Source organism: Vicugna pacos, chromosome 8, assembly GCF_048564905.1.
Source record: "Vicugna pacos chromosome 8, VicPac4, whole genome shotgun sequence".
Taxonomy (NCBI): domain Eukaryota; kingdom Metazoa; phylum Chordata; class Mammalia; order Artiodactyla; family Camelidae; genus Vicugna; species Vicugna pacos.
Genome location: NC_132994.1, coordinates 45889253 through 45911854, shown reverse-complemented (window position 1 = coordinate 45911854; position 22602 = coordinate 45889253). Strand labels below are relative to the sequence as shown.

The window sequence follows — 22602 nt, the reverse complement described above, 5'->3', positions numbered from 1 at the left end:
GTGGGATGAGCTGCCAAGAAAGTAAAGAATACTAAGAATCAAAAAACCAAGTGGAAGTGGGAAGTCAGAGATGTAAACAAAACAAGTCTTCATTAGTTCTACATCATCTGCCACCCAGAGGAATCCCAGCGTTGGTTTTCACTGTCCCATGGGGTGCAGGGGCAGAGGACAAAGCCCAGGCCACCCAAGGAGAGTAGTTTCCAGTGAGGTCCCTACATAAACCTGCCTCCCTACAGGGCTACATCCTAAGAATAAGGTGACCCGGAAATAAATACCTTCACTCCCCTCAGGGATCTACTGGGCAGATCGCCTGTCTTGATATTCAGTTCGGAATGGATAGACCAAAAGAGCTCCCTCTGAGAATTCATAACCTCCCTGGGTGGTCCAAAAGAAGCTCGAGATAAAAAAGTATTAAAACATTTTCCCACTTCAGATGTGGAAGCATGCAGCTCTGGGACCCGGAGCAACTGCAGCTGTGAGGTATGGGCCCTCCTGCTTCCATATTCCAGGCTGGGACAAGGGAAAGGGGGAGATGAGAATAGAAAAATCTAAGCTAGAGGGTCATTTCACTGAGGAATTGAGTATTGTTTAAAGGGACTTTAAAATGATTGCATTTGAATGGATGAAACCTATTTTTCTTCCCTACTACCCAAAGCCTGAGGATAGTAGGGGTATAGGTCTAGGTCAAGTACAGGTTTAAAAAACAAAATGGAGTACATGTATGTACACCGAGATGTAGTGTGAATAAATTCTGCAATCCTGCTATTGGAGTATTTTGTGCCTAAAGACGGCCATTTTGCTTTTATTTATATACAACAAAGTATATAGATTTATTTTAATAAAGGTAACAAATGCCCACAGGTCTGACTCTAATGCAGGAACTGTGCTTCTCCATTGGCCAGGTGACATCTTGGAGGAGCAGGAAGGTCTTCAAGTACTTGTCAAATGCTACCATATGCCCTTGTTCACTATACCTACAATCAACCAATGACGACTCACTTAAGTCCCGCGTACGAGGCTGAATCAGATCCAACTGAGAAGTCACTGTGGGCCGGTCTCAGCCTTTGCTAATGGGACCCTCACTCATGGGGCCTGGGTTCAGAGTCTGGCTCAGTCACAAGTCACTGGGCTCTAACTTAGTCCAGTCTAACTCCAAAGTCTATGCCCTTCCCTGTCTTAAAACCATTTGAAGAATAGTAAACAAAATGTTGGCAAGTACAACTCAGGAGTGAGTTTGGATTAAGGCGTCTCCCATGACCTTGAAATGAATTCACCCATTGGTATCAACATACTTTTTTAAAAGTGAAGTATGGTTGATTTACAATGTTGTGTTAGTTTCTGGTGTGTAACATAATGATTCTGTATCCTGTCAAGCACTCCAATGGCTTGGGTTGTGGCTTCATGCACATGACTAAAACAGTACAGACAGTTATGAATTAAAATGATTATGAACTATGATTTCAGGTCACTGACCATATCCTAAATTGTTGGTAAACACACAAAAGCTACAGAACTTCTTTTAAATGGCAAAATAATCTTGCATGTAGGTCTGTGTGCACCATATTTAGGAATTAACAAACAAATCTGGCTATGTAACCAAGCAAAGAAAGAAAAGTGTGTATTTTCAAAATGAGTAAAAAATTATCTTAGGACTTAATAAAAAATAATGCAATAAAAATAGCTTAAATGAAAACTTATGTTTTAAATAATAAACTTAAGACTGTAATATTTATTACTTAATTATATTTTCCTCATGATGTTTGGCAAAAATAACTTCAGACATTCTTTTAACGTAAAACTTCAAAATATCTCCATTTATTCCCTAAGAGAAAAACTATTGTGCTCATCTCATTACTGCTGGATTTATGATTATCTCTAAGTGCACAAAAAACTAATACACGTTAGTTTGAGGGGGGTAAAAATTAAAGATAGAAAACGAGTTTATATATTAGAATCTCTTCAGCAGATTTACTAAATCTACCACCAAAAAAACCCCAAAACAATATTTTTTACTCACCTCCCTTATTGGACTCTTTTCATTCATCTACCAGTAGCTTGAATCGAGCCTATTACTGAATCATATATACAGTAGATAAGACTTTAAATGTTTTCCCTGTTGCCCTGGAGTTTGGGCAGAGACTTCAAATGCTAAGAACGATATAATGGGAAATTTGCACTTCCACATCCTAAAATTAAGGTTTGAACCCTAATGCAAGACACGCCAATAGATTTTATAACTGGTTCTGCCAGGGCTGGGATAACCTATTTCTAGCCTTTGAGACTGGGTAAGACACATAAACCATGGCTGCCACTTTGGCAGTCTGCAGCTTTCATATATGCTGCCTCCCCACTGTGGAACACTGAGAAGACCCCAGAGTGGGCTTTCCTCTCCCAGGCACTCTCATATAGGAGTTGCTCAGCTAATGCCTATTAAGTTAATCCCCTAGGATAGAAGATCAAGTGATCCAGTACTCCTGATGCCTTTCCTGTATCTTTTCATTATCACATTTGTCCATCCTTTTTAAATTTCATTGCCATGACACAGTACTGCTTGCTGTGATTTAGGCTTTTGTCACTTCACTCGGACTATTTAACATCTTGGCTAAATTTTGTTGTTATTGTTGTTCTTTTTTGGTTATTTATTTATTTTTAATGGAGGTTCTGGGGATTGAACCTGGGACCTCGTGCATGCTAGGCACGCACTCTACCACTGGGCTATACCCTCCCCTCTCCCTTAGCTAAATTTCATCTCCTTGGGTGCAGTCTCTTTCCCTAGCACCCAATCTACACAACACTCAAATCAGTATTACAAACATGTTACTATCATCATGTCAAAACCCAGTTTTAAACATTAAATGGATGTTTACATTTGAACATTCTTATACCAGGATTCGAAACTTTCCATGGCTGACGACAAGCGATGATTCCAACCAGCCTGCCTATGATTTTCCCACCAAGGCCTCCAGACCCACCAGGCTGCCATATGCAATGTCCCTCAGCCGGGTTCTAGTCATGCCTGTGTTTTTGTGCCACCCTATCTCTCTTGAAAGCCTCTCCCTGCTTCCTCCTCAGTTCCCCTTCCAAGAATCGCACCAAGTTGCCAACAACACTAGAATAACAAGTTCACATGCTGTGTGCCTTAAATTACTCTAAAACGTTGGCTTTTTTGCTTTCTATATTATGATATACATTACTTTATATTTTAATACTAAATATTATATATAGTATAAGCTACTTTATAACTTAATTATAAATTGCAGTAAAACACATAATCTTATATATTACTATAATTACAGTTAAACAAGTTTATGAAGAAAATATTTCAGACACTGCCCTGTAAAAGTTTACTATTCTTCTTAAAATATGAAGCACACATGAGTCATCACTATTAATAGCATTGTTTCCTAAAGCTTTGGTGTCATTTAATAATGTGGCTAAAAAAAGTCAACTCTGTAATGCTCAGCCTGAAAATGCACTAATCAGCTAAATAAAGAGAGACTTTATGCTTTTTACTAAGTATTGTATCTGAAGATGCTCCTGAGGTTGTAGAAGATTAAATTAAATACTTACACTCTATCTTTCCACTTTTTTTTTAACATGCAGTTTAGGTGATAATCACATAGATGCTGATTAAAATAGACTCTAATCTCCAAAGAAAAATTTGTGACTGGTCAAAACCTAACTTTGGCTAAAGATGGAAGTGACATCCTATTACAGATAGAGATCAACAAAGTATTTCCTTCCATTTCTCATTCATCCATATGTACAAGGTGGCTGTCTTCTGACTGCAAAAGGAAACATATGTTTGATAGAAGATTTTTAAGTACATTGTGTACTGATGAGGCCACCAAAATTCAACAGAATACTTAAGTTAGCAGAAAGTATATGGCACCCAATACGTAAGTACTGTGCAGCCCTGAAGGGCAGCCTGTCTTCAAGGAGCTGAACCAATCAGGGATGCATGTAAACCCAAATTACCATTTCTGTGATGACGGTCTGACTAGGACTCTTACTCATCTCCAGGGATAGGAATGCCAGCTAGCCTGAACTGGCCCCATTCACCCACGGCTTCCCTGGTCTCACGCCCAACCCATGACTGCAGGACGCTTCTGAAGGCACTGAGAGCTGTGAGAAATTGAGGGACGGAGAGGCCCTGCTCACTCTATGGCTACAGTGGCACAGCCCCAGGCATGGGAGTGGCCTGCTTAGTGGCATCATTTTACTGGGCTCATTACAGAAAGTATCACTGCATGAAGACACAGATTTAATTACTGTGTAAGACCATGCAGGCTGAGATCCCCAGGTTGGCTGCATATCTGAGAGATGTCATAGTCCACGCTGTCATCTGGGGTTTGTTAGGTCCAGATATTTCACTTCAATACTTCACATTGTGATCAGCCTCTTAGAAGACAGTTTCTACTAACAGATCTTCTGTGAGGTTGATTTGCCAGGTAGACCAAACTCCTTATGGGTAATTCTGTGCTCTTTACTTTCTCAGAGCAAAATCTACTTGAGAAATCAAATGAGCAGCAAAAGATTATTTGGGAAGCATTGGGAAGAACAGAGAGAGTTAGATGACTTCAAGGCATTGCAGCATTTATTCTATATTTCAACCACATGATTCATTCTTTCTCCTTTGGATTATGAGGAATTTCATTCCCTGTTAACCCTAGGTGCTCCATAACTGTTTATGGAATCATTTAGTTAGCTAACACGACCTTACATATGTACTACTCAAAAGCTTATCCATTAAATCTGATGTTCAGTCATGGGAGCATCGAGCATTGAAGACAAAATCACCAAGACTTACGACCAACGCAATGGCCATTGACAGAAGTAGTAAACAACGTGGCAGCGAAGTAGCACCAGCACACATCAGTATATCAGCTGTCCTGGTACCATCACTCCATTTTTGTCACTGCATCTAGTCCCTTCAAGGACTGCGTTAAGCCAGAGGCCAGTTTTCATTCTATCAGTGTTCTCCCTGAGTTTATACTTTTCTATTCCTCAATAAAACAATTCTAAGTTTCTACTTCCTTGAAAAAGATACAAGTAAATAAAGTGAGAAAGATTGGATGAATTAGGATCCTCAAGACATGATGGGTGACCCTAGGATGCTAACTACATTTGGTAAAAGAAAACACCTATGGCAGGTTCTTATACAACATCCCAATAAGGTGAAAATTGATGTATACCTGGAACTATTTGTGGTAGTAATGTGTCTCTTCGTATCACCCAGGACATAGCTGCGTTATGCTTTCCAACCTCCATGTTAATTTATGTTGTTTAGAATATACCAATAAAGGAAAACTTTAGTTAACTGTGAATACTGTACAAAAATTTTTTTAAATGTTTCATAAGTGGGTCAAGTGAATGAGAATAGAAGACATTGGGTTTTCTGAAATGAAAGCCAGAAATAGAGAAGCTTAAGTTCCTTACAGTTGATGGGGTGGATGTGCTCCCTCCAGGGGCTGCTTCTGAACTTCACTCCCGTGGGGCCAACGTGAACCACAGCCCGAGAATGAGCCGCTCAGCCCTGAGCTTTTATTCCTCACATGAGGTCACCTGGTCCTACCCACACCAATGGCTTCTGCTGGTTACAAGCATTTCAGTGACCACACTCAAAATCACAGAAAAAAAACAAGAAGATAGTTTTCAATTAAAAGATGTAAAATATTTATGAGAATCTTCTTGGCTTCTCCAACTGCCTATATTTCAAGTAGAAGATTAAGGCATTTGGGATATTGTTCCCATTTCAAACCACTATTTGCGACTCTTGAAAGGCACAATTTGACACCCACACAATACATGCGCCCTGGATAAATCTGCAACTCAGACCAAAACAACCCCAAACGAAGTCATCAAAACACAGCCACAAATCTGTGAACAAAAAACCAAACAACTAGTTATGGAAAAACCAAAAACAGTTTATCGTCCTGATAGACTCCAGGAACTTCCTTTTCTGAATAAACTCCTACATACATGAGGAAAAATAAAACTATGGCAGGAGTGTGTACAAACAAATCAAAAATAGATAGGCCATCTTAACCTTTAGATCATCTTGTTCTCTGTATCCCCATCTTCGTTTCACAGTCCCAGCCCCATATACACATATTCAAATTTACCTCTCATGGAACTTCTGGGAAAGGAAACTGAAACTGACAAAGCATAAACCCTCCAAATTTAACACTCAGCCTTGTATTTTTGCCTCAAACAAAAAAGAAGACAGTCTCACTTATATTACAAGAAAAGCTCAGAGTAATAAATTATTCAAGCAAATTCAAAAAAATAGAAAGTAACACTCATTTAAAAAACCTCTCCCATCTTCCTTCTTCTTACACCTCAGAAACAGACTTGAGAATTGGATTTTCCATTCATTTATTTGATGAGTCAACCTGAGATAGCTATGCTATAGCCGAGGGCCCTGGGACCAGTTTCTCCTCTCCTCCAACCCCCGAGGGAGGGAGACAGACACAAGCTTGCACCTGGATCGGCTACACTCCAGATCACCCTCAGTCATTCCTTGAGTGATCACGGGTCTTTGTAAAGGGCTGTGTCATTCTTCAGGGCGCGTTCAGGAAAAATTGTAAAACCATTCCCTTTGCAATAGAAGACATCTTCTGTGGACACAAGCAGAACCAAATAGAACTTTTTCCCCCATGGCATATTTACAGAAAGAAGTAAACAGAAAGAAAGACTTCCACTGACTCGAGGTTTTTTGTTTTTGTTTTGTTTTTTAAATAAGGTTTTGAAGCTCTCTAGTCCTTACACAACGTTATGGCTATGGTGAGGGTTAGAGAATGATGTTAGCATACAGCCTAGTGGTACCTCACCCAGACTTGAAGGCCTGATCATTTAAAAAGTGTTGTTCAGAGGTACAGGCAATCTTCCCTTGACTTTAAGCCATCAGTTCAGTAACATTCAGTTTCACTTATCAAACCTTTAGCATTTCAAACAGCTGCTCTTGATAATGTCCAGGAGAAAATCTCCTTTTCTCCTGAAATCTGAGTAGGAAAATAAAGGCTAAGAGAGAGAGAAAGATGTGTTTCTGAATCATGAATGTTTAGCAGAAATAAAATATTCAAGAATTAGGAAAATTTAAGGCAAGACATACACAAGAAAATGCAATAACTAAATAAAATGAGAAGACATTCTTTACTAGCAATAAGGAAAATGCAAATTATAATTGCAAAGTTGTACCATTTTTCATCTAAGAGATAAGCAAAACTGCAAACGTTGGAGGCCAGCCTGTGTTGGCCGGGTTGTGGAGAAATGGGTCTTCCACGACCTCAATGGCTTCTGGACTGTGACAGCTGGCGGGGGAGAGCCTCTGACCCTGCCACCACACTCTTGAGAAGCAGTCTTACAGGAAAAAAGGAGGAGAACTAAGAAGATAGGTATAAAATATTTACCACAGCATTGTTGGTAGTGGTAGAAAACTAAAAGCCCTGGATGCTCATCAGTAAGAAAACACCTGAAACAGGCACGGGACGCCCACACTGCGTACTGCTTTTCAGTTATTAAAAATAATGAACTGGATCAACATGCACTGACCAGGAGGACTCTTCGTGGCACACTGTCAAATGTGTAAAGCCAGCTGCTGGGTCACGTTGGCAGAGGACCCATTTGGGGACAGGAATGAAAATGCCTGGGGAAGGCAGTCCCAAGCAGGCAGTCTCTGGACCCCCACTTGGCTGAATAAGAATGGGCCTTGGGCCTGGAACCCCTCCTGACTAAGAGATAGAGAGCTTGCCACCCTGGGAGGGACTCTCCCCTGCTCAGGCCCAGCCAGTGCTCTTTCGCTCTGCATAAGCCTGTGTGCCAATGGCCCTCAGGTGCACCCCAGCTTTCAGTATTTCACACTCCAGAGGGGTGGGGTTGAGGTCACTTCTCTCCGCTGCTTATGGTGGTAGAAAGGAGAATGAGGTCAATGGCCCCAGTCAGCTGCTGGGTGAGGGAAGGGACGTGAGGCCATGCAGGACAGAGGCACACTGTTGAGGCTGCTCTTGCTCACTTTTCTGTGTAAGTGAAGCACTGATCCATCTGGTGCTTGACTGCACTGTATTTTCCTTGGCAACTCTAATATCATGATACAATGGACAGAAGTGTTTGGAGTCCTCTCCTAGGATTGGTGCACACTGTTCTCCTCCCTCGGGATTAATAACCAGCACACAGTACTTGGCTCAACAAAAATACCTTTTGTATGTGAACAGGAATGTCCATGTGTTTATAAGAGCACTGAGAAAGGTGAGAAAAGATAAACACCAAAAGTGTTAATGCAGAAGGGTGAGATTGGCTAAGGAAGAGATGAACTGTTTTACATTCCTCTGTATTACCTGGCTGGTTACAATAAGCATGTGCAACAGATCGAATATTTGTGTGCCCCCAAATTCATGTGCTGAAATCATAACCCCCAATGTGATGATATTAGTACATGGGGACATTTGAGGGGTGACTAGGTCATGAGGGTAGAGCCCTCCTGAATGGGATTAGTGCCCTTATAAAAGAGACCCCGTAGAGCTTTCTTCCCTCTTCCACCATGTGAAGACAGAGAAAAAGATGGTCATCTATGAACCAGGAAGTGGGCTGCACACACAGAGTCTGCCGGCACCTTGATCTTGGACTTTCCAGACTCCAGAACTGTGATAAATAAGTTTCTGTTGTTTAAGTCTCTCAGTCTATGGTATTTTTGGTATGGCAGCCTGAATGGACCAATACAGCATGTAATTGTCAAAATTTTTCAAAATTTTATTTTAAATTCCAATTTAAATATAAATAAAATTTTAAAGGATTACAGAAACTTAAATAGCATAAGATACTATCCAACCTAGTCGATTCTGGTAAGAAAGATATTACTTAAATTCTTGGCTTTTTATTTTTAAAATATCCAGAAAGTAAGACTAGGTTCAGGAGTCCCATGTCACAAACAACACCTCACAACTGTTATAGTAAGGAAGTTCTTTCTAATGTCTAACTCAAGTTACTCTCACTACCATCAAGGTGAATGCCTCATTTCCATCCAGGTCAATCAACATTCATTTATCACTATCCTTTTTCAGTGGAATTGTGAACAAATAGACAATATCACTGATGTGATATTATTATGTTTTAACAATGTTAACTATGTTTAGTAACTATGTTAAAGGCAAATATTGAAGACTAACAACAACAAAAGAGTGCAATATGTTATGTCCAAAAATAGAGGATTATTTATACATTTTATATGAATCTATGCAAAGGAACATTCTGCATAATAAAAAAAATCATTTTCTAGAAAAACAATGATAACATTAGAAGCTCAAACTATCATGTTAATTTAAAAACATACAAAACTATAATTTCAAAGCTTGTTTCAAATATTATATAAATTGCATGTATTTTCTATGCATAGAAAAAGATTATGAGGAAATTCACAAAAATCTTAAAAAGGAATATTACTGGGAAGTGAATTTATAGGCAATTTTTAAATTTGTGTCTACTTTCCTGTATTCTTCAAATTTTCTAAAATAAATGTATGTTAAGAAAAAAGTATAGATCTTCCCAGCTGGGTTCCATGGGGCCCCTGCATCATATCCACCCCAGCTAAGGATAAGCTGGTCTGTCACATCACAGCAGAACCCCTGGCGGCTCTTTACAGGATACAGAATAGACTGTAACCCTCTTAGCAGGGCATCACGACTGGGCAGAGCCCTTCTCCAGCCTTTCTGCAGCCTCCCCTAGCTCCCCAGTCACCCTCAGAGCACCAGGCCCTCTCTGCTCTCTTCCCTCTGCTGATGCTACCCTTTGGCAAGTCATGCCCTTTCCTACCATCTTCATGTGTCCAACTTTGTGTCATCTTCAAAGCCCAGACCAAATGTTGCCTACCCTACAAAGCTTTTCTCTGAATTGACTGTTTCCTCATGTACGTGTCTTATCCGTTCTCACTGGTTCTGTTCTAGCACTCGTCACATTGGACGTAGGGCTTCTTCGTCCTTACCCACGAACTCTTCAAGAGTTGGGACCCTGTCTTAATCATGTCTGAATCTCCAGCACTTAACACAGTTATGGCATATAATAGAATTATTGGAACCTCCGGCCAAAAATGTCCAAGAAAATAGAAAAACCAAGAAGGATCACTGGATCAGGGAGTCCTTTCTGAGCAAGAGTGTCACAGAGTTTTGGAAGAGAAACTTTCCTACAAGTTGCAATGAAAAATCAAAATCAAGGGCCATTGTTTTCAGCCATACTCAGAGAAGATAGGTTCTTATACACGTAAGAGCAGAAGGAACAGATGAGTCTTTTCAGTTTTGTCAATGTGATCGTCAAAGGACAGTATATATACAACACGCGTATCAACGATTAAATAATTCATTTCACTTTACAGTTTTGGTATCAATGGGAAGCAAGTGCACATTTCTAAATCATGAATGATGCTTTTTATTTCAAATATAGAGTGCATGAAAGGGCGTGCATGAAGAAATCTTAACAAAGCAAGCAAACTGGACCCAGGCAAAGTGGGTCCAGATTTTATAAGGTGGCTGAGGGGACAGTGTATTTGGAGAGCAGTAGGGGAGGGACAAGGAGGACACACAGGCTCAAAGTGCCCATTTCTCCGTGTTTCACAGACACTGCTCACATCCCCAGTGCAATCAGGAGTCACAGACCCCCAAGCTCCCACTGGGGATAAATGACAACTGAGGAACACATAAAAATTACGTCATGTTGAATTACTGAGAAACTGTGTATCATGCGTCTCCATTTTGTGAAAACATTTCTGATATTTTCAATGCAAATTTTTTCAAAGAAAATATGTATTTAAATCTGTTTGTGGCCAGTACAATTTCATATACACATAATCAATTTTCAACACATTTTTGACAAATGACTAAACCTAGAACTATTATTTTTTAAAGATCAAACTATCTTAGGAATTTATCAGTGGAATTTATGGCACGCTAAACATAGAAGCAGGAAGCGTCCTAGATCGCTTTTAAAATCCTTCCCAGTTGGTGGCAAACAAAACTAAAAAACCAGTCTTTGAATAAAATGAATGAAAAAAGAGCTTAAATAACAGTTAGTGGCTTTAAAATGTATGTTCTTTTAGAAAGGTTCCATCGCAGAAGCTGAACACAGACTAGCAGCTATAAAACAGGGCAATGTGTCCCAGGTAACCCAACCTGGCACTTAGGTGGCAACCACTCACTGCAGAACTAGGGAGACTTCATCTAGCAATAAAACAAAGTGGAAACCCAAGGAAAGTTGAGCTTTAAAAACCGCCTTATGATTTCAAAGCATTCTTTAAGAGCATTAAGTCATTTAAATTTTTCTCAACATCTGATTTCTGATATTTTGTGATATAGGTACTCAAATTCTGGCACATTTTACTTGTAAATTTAAGGCAAGTTAAACTTAGTATCTTTTACCCTTATAGTTTCATTTGAATTGAAATAAGTATCTAAACATGAAATTTTAACACGACTTTTTTCTTGGTTTCATGAATCATGAAAACATCAGTAATTATTTAGTAAATCACACAATTTAGCAAAGCATTTTTTAGGTTATATTATTGGTAAAAATTAAAATCAATAAAATTCTGCTTTGGCTCCTTCAATCCATTATTCCATAAGCCAGCTGAGTAGTTAGGATTGCTTCTTTAAATTAAAACAAACAAACGAAAACACTTTTACTGTTAAGGAAAAGTTTTCTTTCACCTGAATCAGATTTAGTTTCACAGCAATGTCTAGATTCTATATGTTGTCTGTATCTTTAAGTGCCAGAAGAGGTCAGTAATGTTATGTTAACATGTCAGTATGTTAACATGTTCTTTTTCCTAAGGATGAAGTAAAATGAGCCGACCTCCTCCTTTTTTTGCTATGACTTTCCAGCCAGGTGGGTTTCTCAATGCTGGCACTATTTGACATTTGGGGCCAGAGGATACTTTGTTGTGGGAGACGGTCCTGTCCACTGTCGCATGTTCAATAGTTTACATGGCCTCGGCCAGATAGATACCCGTAGTACCCTTCCCCTGGCTGGGACTACCAAAACTGTCTCCAGATGCCGCAGAATGTCCCCTGCAGGGCAAAACCACAAGCAGCTGAGAACCATCAAGGAAGCTCTGCTGGGGCACAAGGGCAGCCCCATGTCCACAGTTACGGCTGCTGGGAGAGAAGTGGCAGGGGTCAGGCACTAGGTCAGGGAGTTGATGCACGTTAATTCATATGGTGAGGTATCGCTAGCCCTAATTCATAGATGAGAAAATTGATGTTCACAGAGAGAAACTGGTCTCTGGGTTCCCCTGCTTTTTCTATATTCAGGCAACTTGTCATCTCAGCATGTCCCTGGACCTACCGCTTTGAAAGCCGGTCATGTGTTTGTAAATAGATTTCCCTTACCTCATGCATCCAAGCATGTGTGTTCAGGCATAAAACCGGGGCAGCCACTGCAAGTGAGTAGAGATGTAAAATAAAGAAGAACTTTGTGATTTTTCTATCTCCGGCAAATAACTGAAAAATCATTTATCAACCCAGCCATTACGTGTTTCAAATACTACACAAGATGCCTTCAAAGACAACAGACACAAAAGACTCAGACTGCTTTACAGGGTTTAAAGTACTGTCAGCGCCTCGCAGTGGCTGCGAGCCTCTAGGGTTGCCTCTGCTGTGTCCAGGATCCACTGGAAACAAAGTGCAGATCTTCTGTCCCTAAAGGCGGACAGACCTTGAGCTCCCCGCTCAAGGAAAAGCAAAGCAAACAAAGCAGACAATCAAGATCACATGCAGATCAGGGCAGAGAGCCGGGGTCTGGGTGTGGAGCCCTGGGCATAATCCTAGCTCCTGTTAGGGCTTTGGCAGTGTTGACCTTCCCAGAGCCTGACGCCTACTTGTTTAACTGGAGGCACCAGCTCAGGCAGAGGGCCTCGGGCTAGCGGATCCCTGGGCCAGCCTCACGCTGACCTAGGGCTGCAGAGGCTCCTGCCAGCCTCACTCATGTAGACACCAGCAGTGACTGCTGCTAACCATGCTGTTGTGACATCCCCTACTGCTTCCTTTTATTTCCTTATTCCTGGAGACACTGATGACTACTGTCTCAGGTCAACACCCAAATGCCTCTTTCAGACTCTGAAAATTGAACAGGGCAGCCCCCATCTCCGAGGTTTAGTGGGCACATTTCCCAGTGGGCTCATTTCCCAGCGGGCTCTTCCCCGTCACCAATTCCGCACACTCTTGCTCACTTATTGCCTGCCACCCATCCGAATTCTGACCGCTAAAACGAAAGGAAAAGCAACTTGACAAGGTTTTATAATATTTGGGGTACAGCTCAGTTGAGAGTACTCATTGGAGCACCCCAATCATTCTTGTCTCCAAAGTGTGGCTTAACTTTAAGAAACTATTAAATTATATGTTATTTGGGAAATAACAAGTTTGCACACCTGATTAGAACGTTATATTTTACTTTGGGTGGAAAACAGACTTCACTTAAAAAAATTCTTCCAACTATTCTGCCTCTTAGAGTTCTGAGTCATACACCTACACTCAAGAAAGTCTTTCCTTTGGGGCCTGGCAGGGAAAAAGAGGGGAGTGTCTCCTGATCTGGGTGACAAACATTTCTCTCCAGTTCACCCTGGGAGAAAAAGAACTCAATAGAGACATGAAAATGAGAATGCAGAAAAATAAGGACAGTTACATTCTGTGCATTTCTGAGCATGTGGACTTGATTCATATCCCTCTAGACGGAACTGGATGGAGTGGCAGAGACATGTGCTGTTTAGAACCAATTAATTAGTGATTATGAAGAGAACAGACCTACCAAGATCAAAAAGTAAAATGATTCAAGGGCTTAGAAGGTCAAAGTGATAACACATAAAGGAGATTTCAGTCTGGAAGAGGGATCCCTCTAGACTGCTCCTATTATGAGGCGTGTTAAAAGGAAAAGGCAGCAGCCCTTTTTTTTTTTTTTCCCAGCAAGCTGTAAGAAAGATGAAATCAGATCAGCAAGCACAGTTATGAGTCTGTTTTAGGGTATATTTTTAGATTATAAATTAAATGTAGTTCCTCCTGGTCTAGAAAAAGTTGGGAAAATCTTTTCTGGAGCTCCTCAGTGGGCGAGGCACTTGATTACTCTGATTAATTGCACAGGCTTGGCCAGGAATAGTTTTCAGGCTGTTGCTTCTTTTTTCCTGCCTAACGATTTTGGAACACGACTACCCCTTTGTCACTAAGGGGGAGGAATCCTAATGCTGTGTCTGCCACTCACTGGGTAGATGGCTCCGAGCAGGAGTCTTACTCTCACCTCTGTGCCTCACGTATAAAATCAGGGGGCAGCAGGTCAGACTTATAAATCTGTTTAGACACCATGATGATGAGGGAGGTGGGGATTCTAAGAATAAAGTCTGATATCAAATAAACAAATGTGAAGAAAAAAGGGAAGTTCTCTTTTCATGGAAATTTGTCGTACAATTTTAATGGAATCTCATAAACACCAAAGCACCTATTATGGATAACATAAACATGTATTTCAAGGACATTACTCAATGTCACACACTTTACATAAGCTAACAGAAAAATAACCATTTAACATGTAGTACATTTCTTGAAAATAATTTGGCGATTGTCAGTCTGGCATTGAGACAGAAGCCCAGATGATAAGTATTTACATTTCCTTTATTTACAGGGCAACATACCCCAACTTGTTTCAACATTCAAACTGTAATTAAGCTCTTACATTACTGAAACAGTAAAGGAAACTGAGGAACTGTCCCAGATGTTTCTGTGGCTAAGGTAAGTTCATGTTTGATCTTCTTATTCCCTCTCTGTGACAGTCCCAAGGATTAAGGGCATGAGATCAGGACTTAGAATTTGCAAAGTCTTTAAGTGGACTTTGGAGGATAAAATATAGGATTTCTGCAGGATAATTTCATTTCTGCAGGATAAAATATAGAAAGTCTTTAAAACAACCACAACTTTGGAAGCTATGGAAAGCTTATCTTTCTTTGTTTTCCTGAGTCTTTGATGATCAAGCATTCAGAGACTAATTGAAGGGCATCACTCCAAGCCAAATGAATTGGAATCTTTCAGGTCAACCTTGCACATCTGTGTTTTTTTAAGCCCCACTGGTGGGTGACACTGACAGGCAGTCAACATTGAGAACCACGAATTTCAAATAATATAATGTGGTGTAAGTGGGGCCCCTTTGAGCCAGGGCCCTGGCCCTGGTCCTAGAATACAATGATTGTCAGAGCAGGCAGAGCCCCTGCTCTCATGAAGCTTAAGAGAAATGTGATGCACAGACAATCAACAATTTAGCTAGCTGTGGTAGTGCTATGGTTTGACAGGGCTCTGTGACGGTAACTGGAGACAGGGCTTCTGCCTCGACACGTGACCAACAATGGTTTGAAAAGTCAAAGGAAGCCTCTCCAAGACAGGGCAGTTGTGCTGGCCCCAAGAAAGAGCTGAAGTTGAAAACTCCAAGAGAAAAGAGATTTCTAAGGAGAGGTAACAGCCAGTTCAAAAGCCTTAGGTTAAAACCTGTTTGGAACATCAGAGAGTCAAAAGATGCAAGCGTTGATTAGAGCAAGCCAAGATGACAATGCTGATTTGCCCAGTGTTATCAGGGAATTTCACATCAGTGCCTTTTCCATAGATCTAAAGTGTACTTCATGTTAAACTATGTTAAAATTACTCGTTTTATACAAGATCTTTCTTTCCTTAAAGAGGCTACGAGAAAAGCACGACATGCTTCTTACCCTCAAAGGGCAGAGTAAGAGCCTCAGTTACTCAGCTAACTATAAACCAAGAAAGTATTAAACACTTTGGCCAAAGTCTAAAACAATATACTATTAGCACAAATAAGAAATGTTTAATTCCACAAGTTACTCCTGAAGGTCTTCATAGAGATAATGTTGTTTGATTTGGGGCTTACAAAACAGGAGAATTCTGGCAGGTAGAGATTGGGGTGCTGATCTCGTAGGAGGAGCCCTGGCCAAGTGTAAGAACCAAGAAAGATCAGGAAGAGTAAAAGATCAAAGACTTGCTTGACTATCTGAAGTGAGGCTTTTAGGAAAAGGTGGTAAGAAACACACCAAATAGGACATTTGGTCCAGATCATGGAGGACCTTGAATTGGAAAAAAGATGGAAGGGAGACTGGAGGCAGGAGACGGAAAAGAGAAGCACAGGTTTTTGAGAAGGAGGATGACGGGACAGGAGACGGGCTTAAGGACGAAAACACCGCTTTTGCGGAGCCGGCTGGTGCTCTCTGGAGTCATGAAACCCCCAGCTCCTGGGCTCTCCATGTGCCTGGAGCCGTTGACACCTTAACACCCACTCCCCACTGCAGGACTCTCTGCATACCTACATTTCTGCAGGATAAAAACACCTTCTCTTGATGTGTGTTTACCCTAACAAAGCTAAACTGCCCCCCAAAATAGCCCATCTCACAATGCCTTAGGGGACAGGTCACACATCTGCCTTTATCAAAGTTGTAAACCCCACTGTTCGGAGAAGTCCCTGACAGATCTTACTGCCAGTCAGGTACCTGTGCACAAATTGATCCTGCAGCCCCTACTCCTTGTGTGCAGAGCACCCTCCCCCAGTAAAAGACCCCGCACGCCCACCCTCGGTGCTCACACAGGCACCTCTGTCTGTGTGGCCCGCTGCTGCCTAGAGCAGTGTCCCCATTGCACTTTCCTAAACTCTTCCCCATCTCTGGTATTTCTTTTACCAACCCGCATCATCAGCCCGCTGCATTGTGCCCAAAGCAACTTTCCTGATACTCTGACCCACTCGTGGATGACCTCAGGGGCTGCTGAGTTGTAAACGGCCCTTTCATCCTTAAACAGAAATGCTGACAGCGGAGAGTTGATGTTTCTTCCAGATCTTTCCCTGTTGTCAACTGCCACTTAAAATGGCCTATAAACCAGATGTTGCCAAGGGAAACCAAGAAGTCACACTCAACATTAATCATATAATTGAGTAAATATGCCTGAACTCCAAAGGTGGTCCCAGTCGGCTCTCAGGGACTAAAAGACATGAGGCCGTGTATTAGTTTTTTTAATTTTTTTTTAACTTTTCAGAAAACTTTTCCACAGAATCCTCTCTAGCTGTCTAAATCAGGACGAACTAGAAGAGCTAATCTAGAAATTGAACTGTCACTATTATCCTCAAGAAAAACAAAAATCCTCTGGGTGGTGAGCTCCTTGAAGGCCTGGGCGACTCCCCGCTCCCTCCTGCTAGTCTCAAAGGAGGACTGCCACACAGGGACCGTGTAACAGCTCTGCACCTTGACTTATGCTGATGCTGGACTCGGGAGAGGCGGAAATACACACTCAGAGTCCAACACAGAAATAGCTATACCTAGATATACAGTGTCACACAGATTCATATACAAAATACATGTTATTAGAGCAGGCAGAGAGCTAGATGTGAGCAGAGAAAGGGGAATGCAGGCCTAATGGCAGGAACTGGGCAGAAAGGCAGGGGGCACAGGCCAAAGGCAGGAAACCACACATCACGTAAGCACCAGGGGTCTGTGGTCAGAGAAAGACAAGCAGGAACCTTTGGGCTGAAAAGTGGTCACACTTTTTGGGGTGATGAGCAACCTGGAGGCTAACAAAGGTGGGAAAGGCAGGAATCTCCAGCGTCCGAACGTAACCTTTTGCTCATTATGCCTTTATTTCAATAAAATTAGCCTTGCAGATTAGAAGTACCATCATGCGCTGACCCATGGCACTTCCGATTCAGACTAAATAAGGACAAAAATCCCTCCTCCCTTTGGGAAGGTGGAGTTGGAATGAAACTTGGGGAATACGACCCCAGACGCTTCCCTCCCTAATGAATATTCTGCCCATTTATTTTTACACCCTATGTAAATAACTTACCAAACAAACTCGGGGCAGCTGCTCGCCTGAGCCTGCCCACTCTCTTCCCTTGAGAGTGCACCATCCATCCCTTAATAAATCCCCACTTTACTTTCTTAACCTCTGCATCCTGTCTCTGAATTCTTTCTGGGACGGGACAAAAACCTGGAAACCAGTTACATCTATCAACAACATCTATGTATATTTATATTCTCATATGTGTATATTTTTGTGTATGTATTTTTCCACATATATAAGCACTTTATGTATATGTTTCCTATTTTTTATATACATACATTTCTCAAATACACAGAGGCTGCTCTCCAGCCTTCTTTAGCACTCTGCAGCTGCGTGCGACCCCTGCTACGCCATCCCAGAGAGAACGCCTCACACAGGAAGTGACAGAAAAATTGCTTGGGGATTTGTCAGCCTTCCTTCAGCCACTGGTTCTCAGCGATGTTCCATTACCACCCCCTAAGGGCTGTGGCACACTCCTCAGGAACAGTGACTCAGTGCGGCCGGGGGGGAGTCACTGGTGACGACAGGCACCCCCACCCTGTCTACCCAGGGAAGCCTATCAGAATAGGAAGGAGGCGAGGAGCGAGGAGAGGCCCGGGAAAGGGGAATACAAACGTAAGCAGCTTGAAACACAATCCCCCAAGTCCTGGTGCCTCACCCCGCTGGAGGCAGGTCTTAGCCTGTCTCCACGCTCTATACTGAGAATCACAGTGTGACTTAAGAATGTCTCCTCTGGAGTAAGCTGGGCCTGAATCTAGTCCCAGCAACATAATTATTAGCTGAGCAATCCTGGCTAGTTCACTCAGCTTCTCTAAGCTCCATTTTCCTCACATGTGAAATAGAGAAAGTAATAGTAACTATCTCAAAAAAGTTGTTTGGAGGATTGATGAAATTATGTAAACTCTTGGGTACAATGTCTAACACATAAGGATAATGAACAGATGTTTGCAATGATTATTATAAACAACCAGCCAGGCAGAGCTGAAATGCACCATCAGGGCACTTACAATGAAATTTTTGCTGTGGAGGACATGGATGCTAATAAAATCTTTCAAGAAATCAGGTGGGACACTTCTGATGGAACCAGCTCTCACTGGCGTGGCCACACATGGGCCTGACTTGATCAGTAAGATATGTGTGCAAGTCAGGTTCAGAGCATGGGGGAGGCAAGTCCCACAGGGGTCAGTGCAGACTCAGGCCCACCACCAAAGCACAACACTGTTGGTTGGTCTTTGAAATGATGGTTAATATTCTGACTTCTTATTAACTCTCAGAAAAGTGGACTCAGCACTAGATGGCAAGTAAACAAAGGGGGAAAAAATCGATGCCTGTTTCCTTAGAACTGAAGATGGGCATCAGGAAGACTCACTGTCAGGTGCCACTATGTGGGTGTGCACACACACACACACACACACACACACAAACCCAACCCTTTCTTTTTTCCTATGAGGTGCTAGTAGCATGTCCCCTGGTAGCCAGGTGATGTCATAGTAGGTATTTTTCTGTGAAAAAGACTAAGCCTACAAGAGTCATAACATCAGGATGCTCATTTCTCCTCCCCTTAGACTATGTTTCAAGTTACAAGCATGTACATGTGGGGATCCTGCTGAGATAAGGAAAAGGAATATTTTCTTTTTTTTTCAAGATTTTGACTGCTATGGATTAACCCAAAAGAACTTTGTGACGTTGGTTCTGAAACCCTTGGCATTAAAGGGCAGATGTTGGTCTGGGTGGGTGACAGTCATAGCCTAGAGCTAAATGTCTGGTGTCCTGAGTGCCTGCCAAGTTCATCAGGAAAACAAAAATTTCCACTTGAAGTCAAGGACATCCTCAACTCTTCCTACCAATCTCCTTCAATAAAGGTTCTTAGGGAATAATGACAACTTTTGCTAACAGCATAGTCAGGAAAGCTTGGTGGCTATGCAGTAAGCTATTTCAAATCCTTCATTCATAATTCTGTTCAAATCTTTAATGATTCAACTTTGTGCCAAGTTCTGTATGTTAATATACCATGTGAATATTGGTTCTTTTTTATTTTCCTTGAACCTACCTTGTTTAAAAAAAGTAACAGTTCATAAAGACAAGGTGTGTTGTGTGTCCAGTGAACAGGAGGAAGTGAGAGAAAAGTCAAGGACCTGAAGGCCATGGAGGACTGTGACATCCCACAGTTGTCATTTCTTCCTTTGCTCAGACCCTTCTCTCTCCTCAGATGGCAGGGAGAGAGACAGGTTCAGAGTATGTCTGGCTTTATCCTTAGAATATCTGCATCCTGTTTCTCTATTCTGACAAACTGCATGTGAGAATAGCCAACCAAATGGAAAACAGTGCTGTTCTTGGGCATCTGCAATGCTGTGCAAATGATATTTGATAGTGAGTGGGTTCCTCTACACTGCCTCAGTTAGGAGAAATAATATTATTCACCCAGTTTTGATTACTATACCTTCACCATTTCCTTCTGTAATTAAAGAAAAAGAATTAAATCTGTATTTTGATGGAAACTGGAAAAGGACATAGAGTCTCTTCTTCATTTAGAAATGCCTGTGCTCAGGGAAACACATTAGGCAAGTAGATGATGAGTGAGATCCAAGCGTCAAAGGACAGTTTGCTCTCCTGCAAAATCATCCACTAGGAAATAAGGTCAGGAATATTACTGAGAATAAAGAGATGGAGAACATTTAATTTGAACAAAATAATCAAACGCACACACCAAGAACAAAACAAAATCCCCAGGTCACCAAGAAGTTATTCAGTTTTAGGGAAAATGTTGGTTATAGTTTGGAAGACAAGTGCATTTAAAATCATGCTAAAACTCCATATAACATCATATGATATAATATGAACTACTGTAATCAGTAAGTAGAGTGGAGACAATGGTGATGGATGGCTCCATACTGTTTCCTCGCTACAGCAGAAGAGAATATACTGAGGACATCACAAAAATTCTAAAGCATGCTGATGTAATGTGGATGGCCCTCAGCCTCATTGATTTCCTGTCATCATCCTGGTTTTCACAGTGATTCCCTTGTGCCACCTATTCAGTACTGTTTTCAGAGAGAATGACCTAGGACTTACTCTGAAAATGGAACACCAGAGACAACAGCCTATTTCATTTGGGACCGGTCACAAGTTTGGTATCTTATTTTTCGACAGTCCTACAAACCAAGAAAAGCGTATTAATTCTTGCTAGTCACAAAGTCACAGCTGGTCTGGTAGAAATAGTTCAAATTATGACCAATATAGTTCATAGGACCTATTTCCAGTCTGGCACTTGAGGTCGTCGTCATCTATAGAAAGAAGTGGCACATGACTCCAGGAGCAGAAAGCTCTATCCATACCGCCTTTCTGTCCTAAACTGCAGTACTTCAACGCTGGTAGAGAATTCTAGGAAGGGAAGGAAAATGGAAAGGGAAATTTGGGGAGTACCTATGATTTGATGTCCAATATCTCGGTGTACCCTTTTTGTTATGTCTTTTGTCAACTGGAAGTATTATTGCTATGGCTTTTACTTTGCATTCTTCTTTCTGTGATGCTCACTAAATATCTTGAAAACAAAAACGGCTCAATTTAGTTCAAATACTCATGTAATAAGGAAACAAAATCAAGTTCCTACACTATTAGGTTTGGAACTACTTTAGAGTAAAAAGGGAAGAACAATGGGTCGTTGAGAGAAGTCTGATGGAAAAGTACCAAGAGGAAAGAGGCTGCCAATCCCCATCTCTGCTCTTTCCCCATGGGATGAACTGTCTTTTGACAACACCTGTAAAATCAAAGGCATCAGTGTTAATCACTAGGAAAAACACAAGTTAGATTAAAAAAAATAAAGTCGATGGTAGAATATAAAGTCTTTTTTTCCAAATGAATATCTAAAAATGTTAGTAATATACATCTTAAATTAATTAGGTAACTATATGGGATACCTTAGGCAGAGTCCATTTTCCACCTTCTTTTTGAAATTTCTTGCTCCCAATCCCAGTTAGATACAGCACACCTCATTTTCCTTTGTGGTAAAGTATGAGTCAGGTTTTTAAACACTTCCACTTTAAATGCCTGCATCAGCCACCTTATCAATTATGACCCACGCAAACCCTGTGTTTGGAACGAAGTTCACAACTGATCTCTACTGGTCCTAAGAAGACTTAACTTAGTGGTTTGCTCACCTGGGATATTACTATAAAAGAACATACTTAACTGTTAAGTTTGGTATGGAAATTCCTTTCAATTTGAGCGTATAATTTCAAAGTCTAAGTAAGAAAGATAATCCCAGAATGCTTACAGCAGAGGTGAAATCAACTGAGATGCCTCCTATTTAAACCAAGATGACCAGCCTTCTCATGACAGGTCCAACTGTCGGAGAAAAATCATTACCTAAGGCATCTGTCACAGCAGTAAAAAAAAAAAAAAAAAAAAAAAAAAAATTTGCTCCCATTTTAAGTTAATTCTCTAGAAGTATCACAATGCTTTGCCTAAGACTGAAAACTATCTTAAGGTACCTGCTCCCCAAATGTCTTCCACATTTGCTGGCCTTACTGGCATATACTCAGTGAGGCAAAGACGCCTAGGTCTGGATTTGCCCTCACTGGGTAACTGCCTTACCTGCTCAGTGGAAAACATCTGATGGTGGAACTCCAAGTACTCCGCTTCATAGGAGTCTTTTGATGCAGTCTTTTTTTTCTTTTTTTCCAAACCTCAGGTCACTACCCCATTTAGTGAATCATTAAGTCAACTTTATGGGCTGTGAGAAGCATTTTTTAAA

The 22602-nt window shown here is 41.2% G+C and overlaps 1 protein-coding gene across 4 annotated transcripts in view; it reads right to left on the bottom strand.

Annotated features, from left to right (window-relative positions):
• The window catches only part of TPD52L1 (TPD52 like 1), a 78762-nt gene that overhangs the window by 29893 nt on the left and 26267 nt on the right, over window positions 1-22602 (bottom strand). The window lies entirely within an intron of this gene.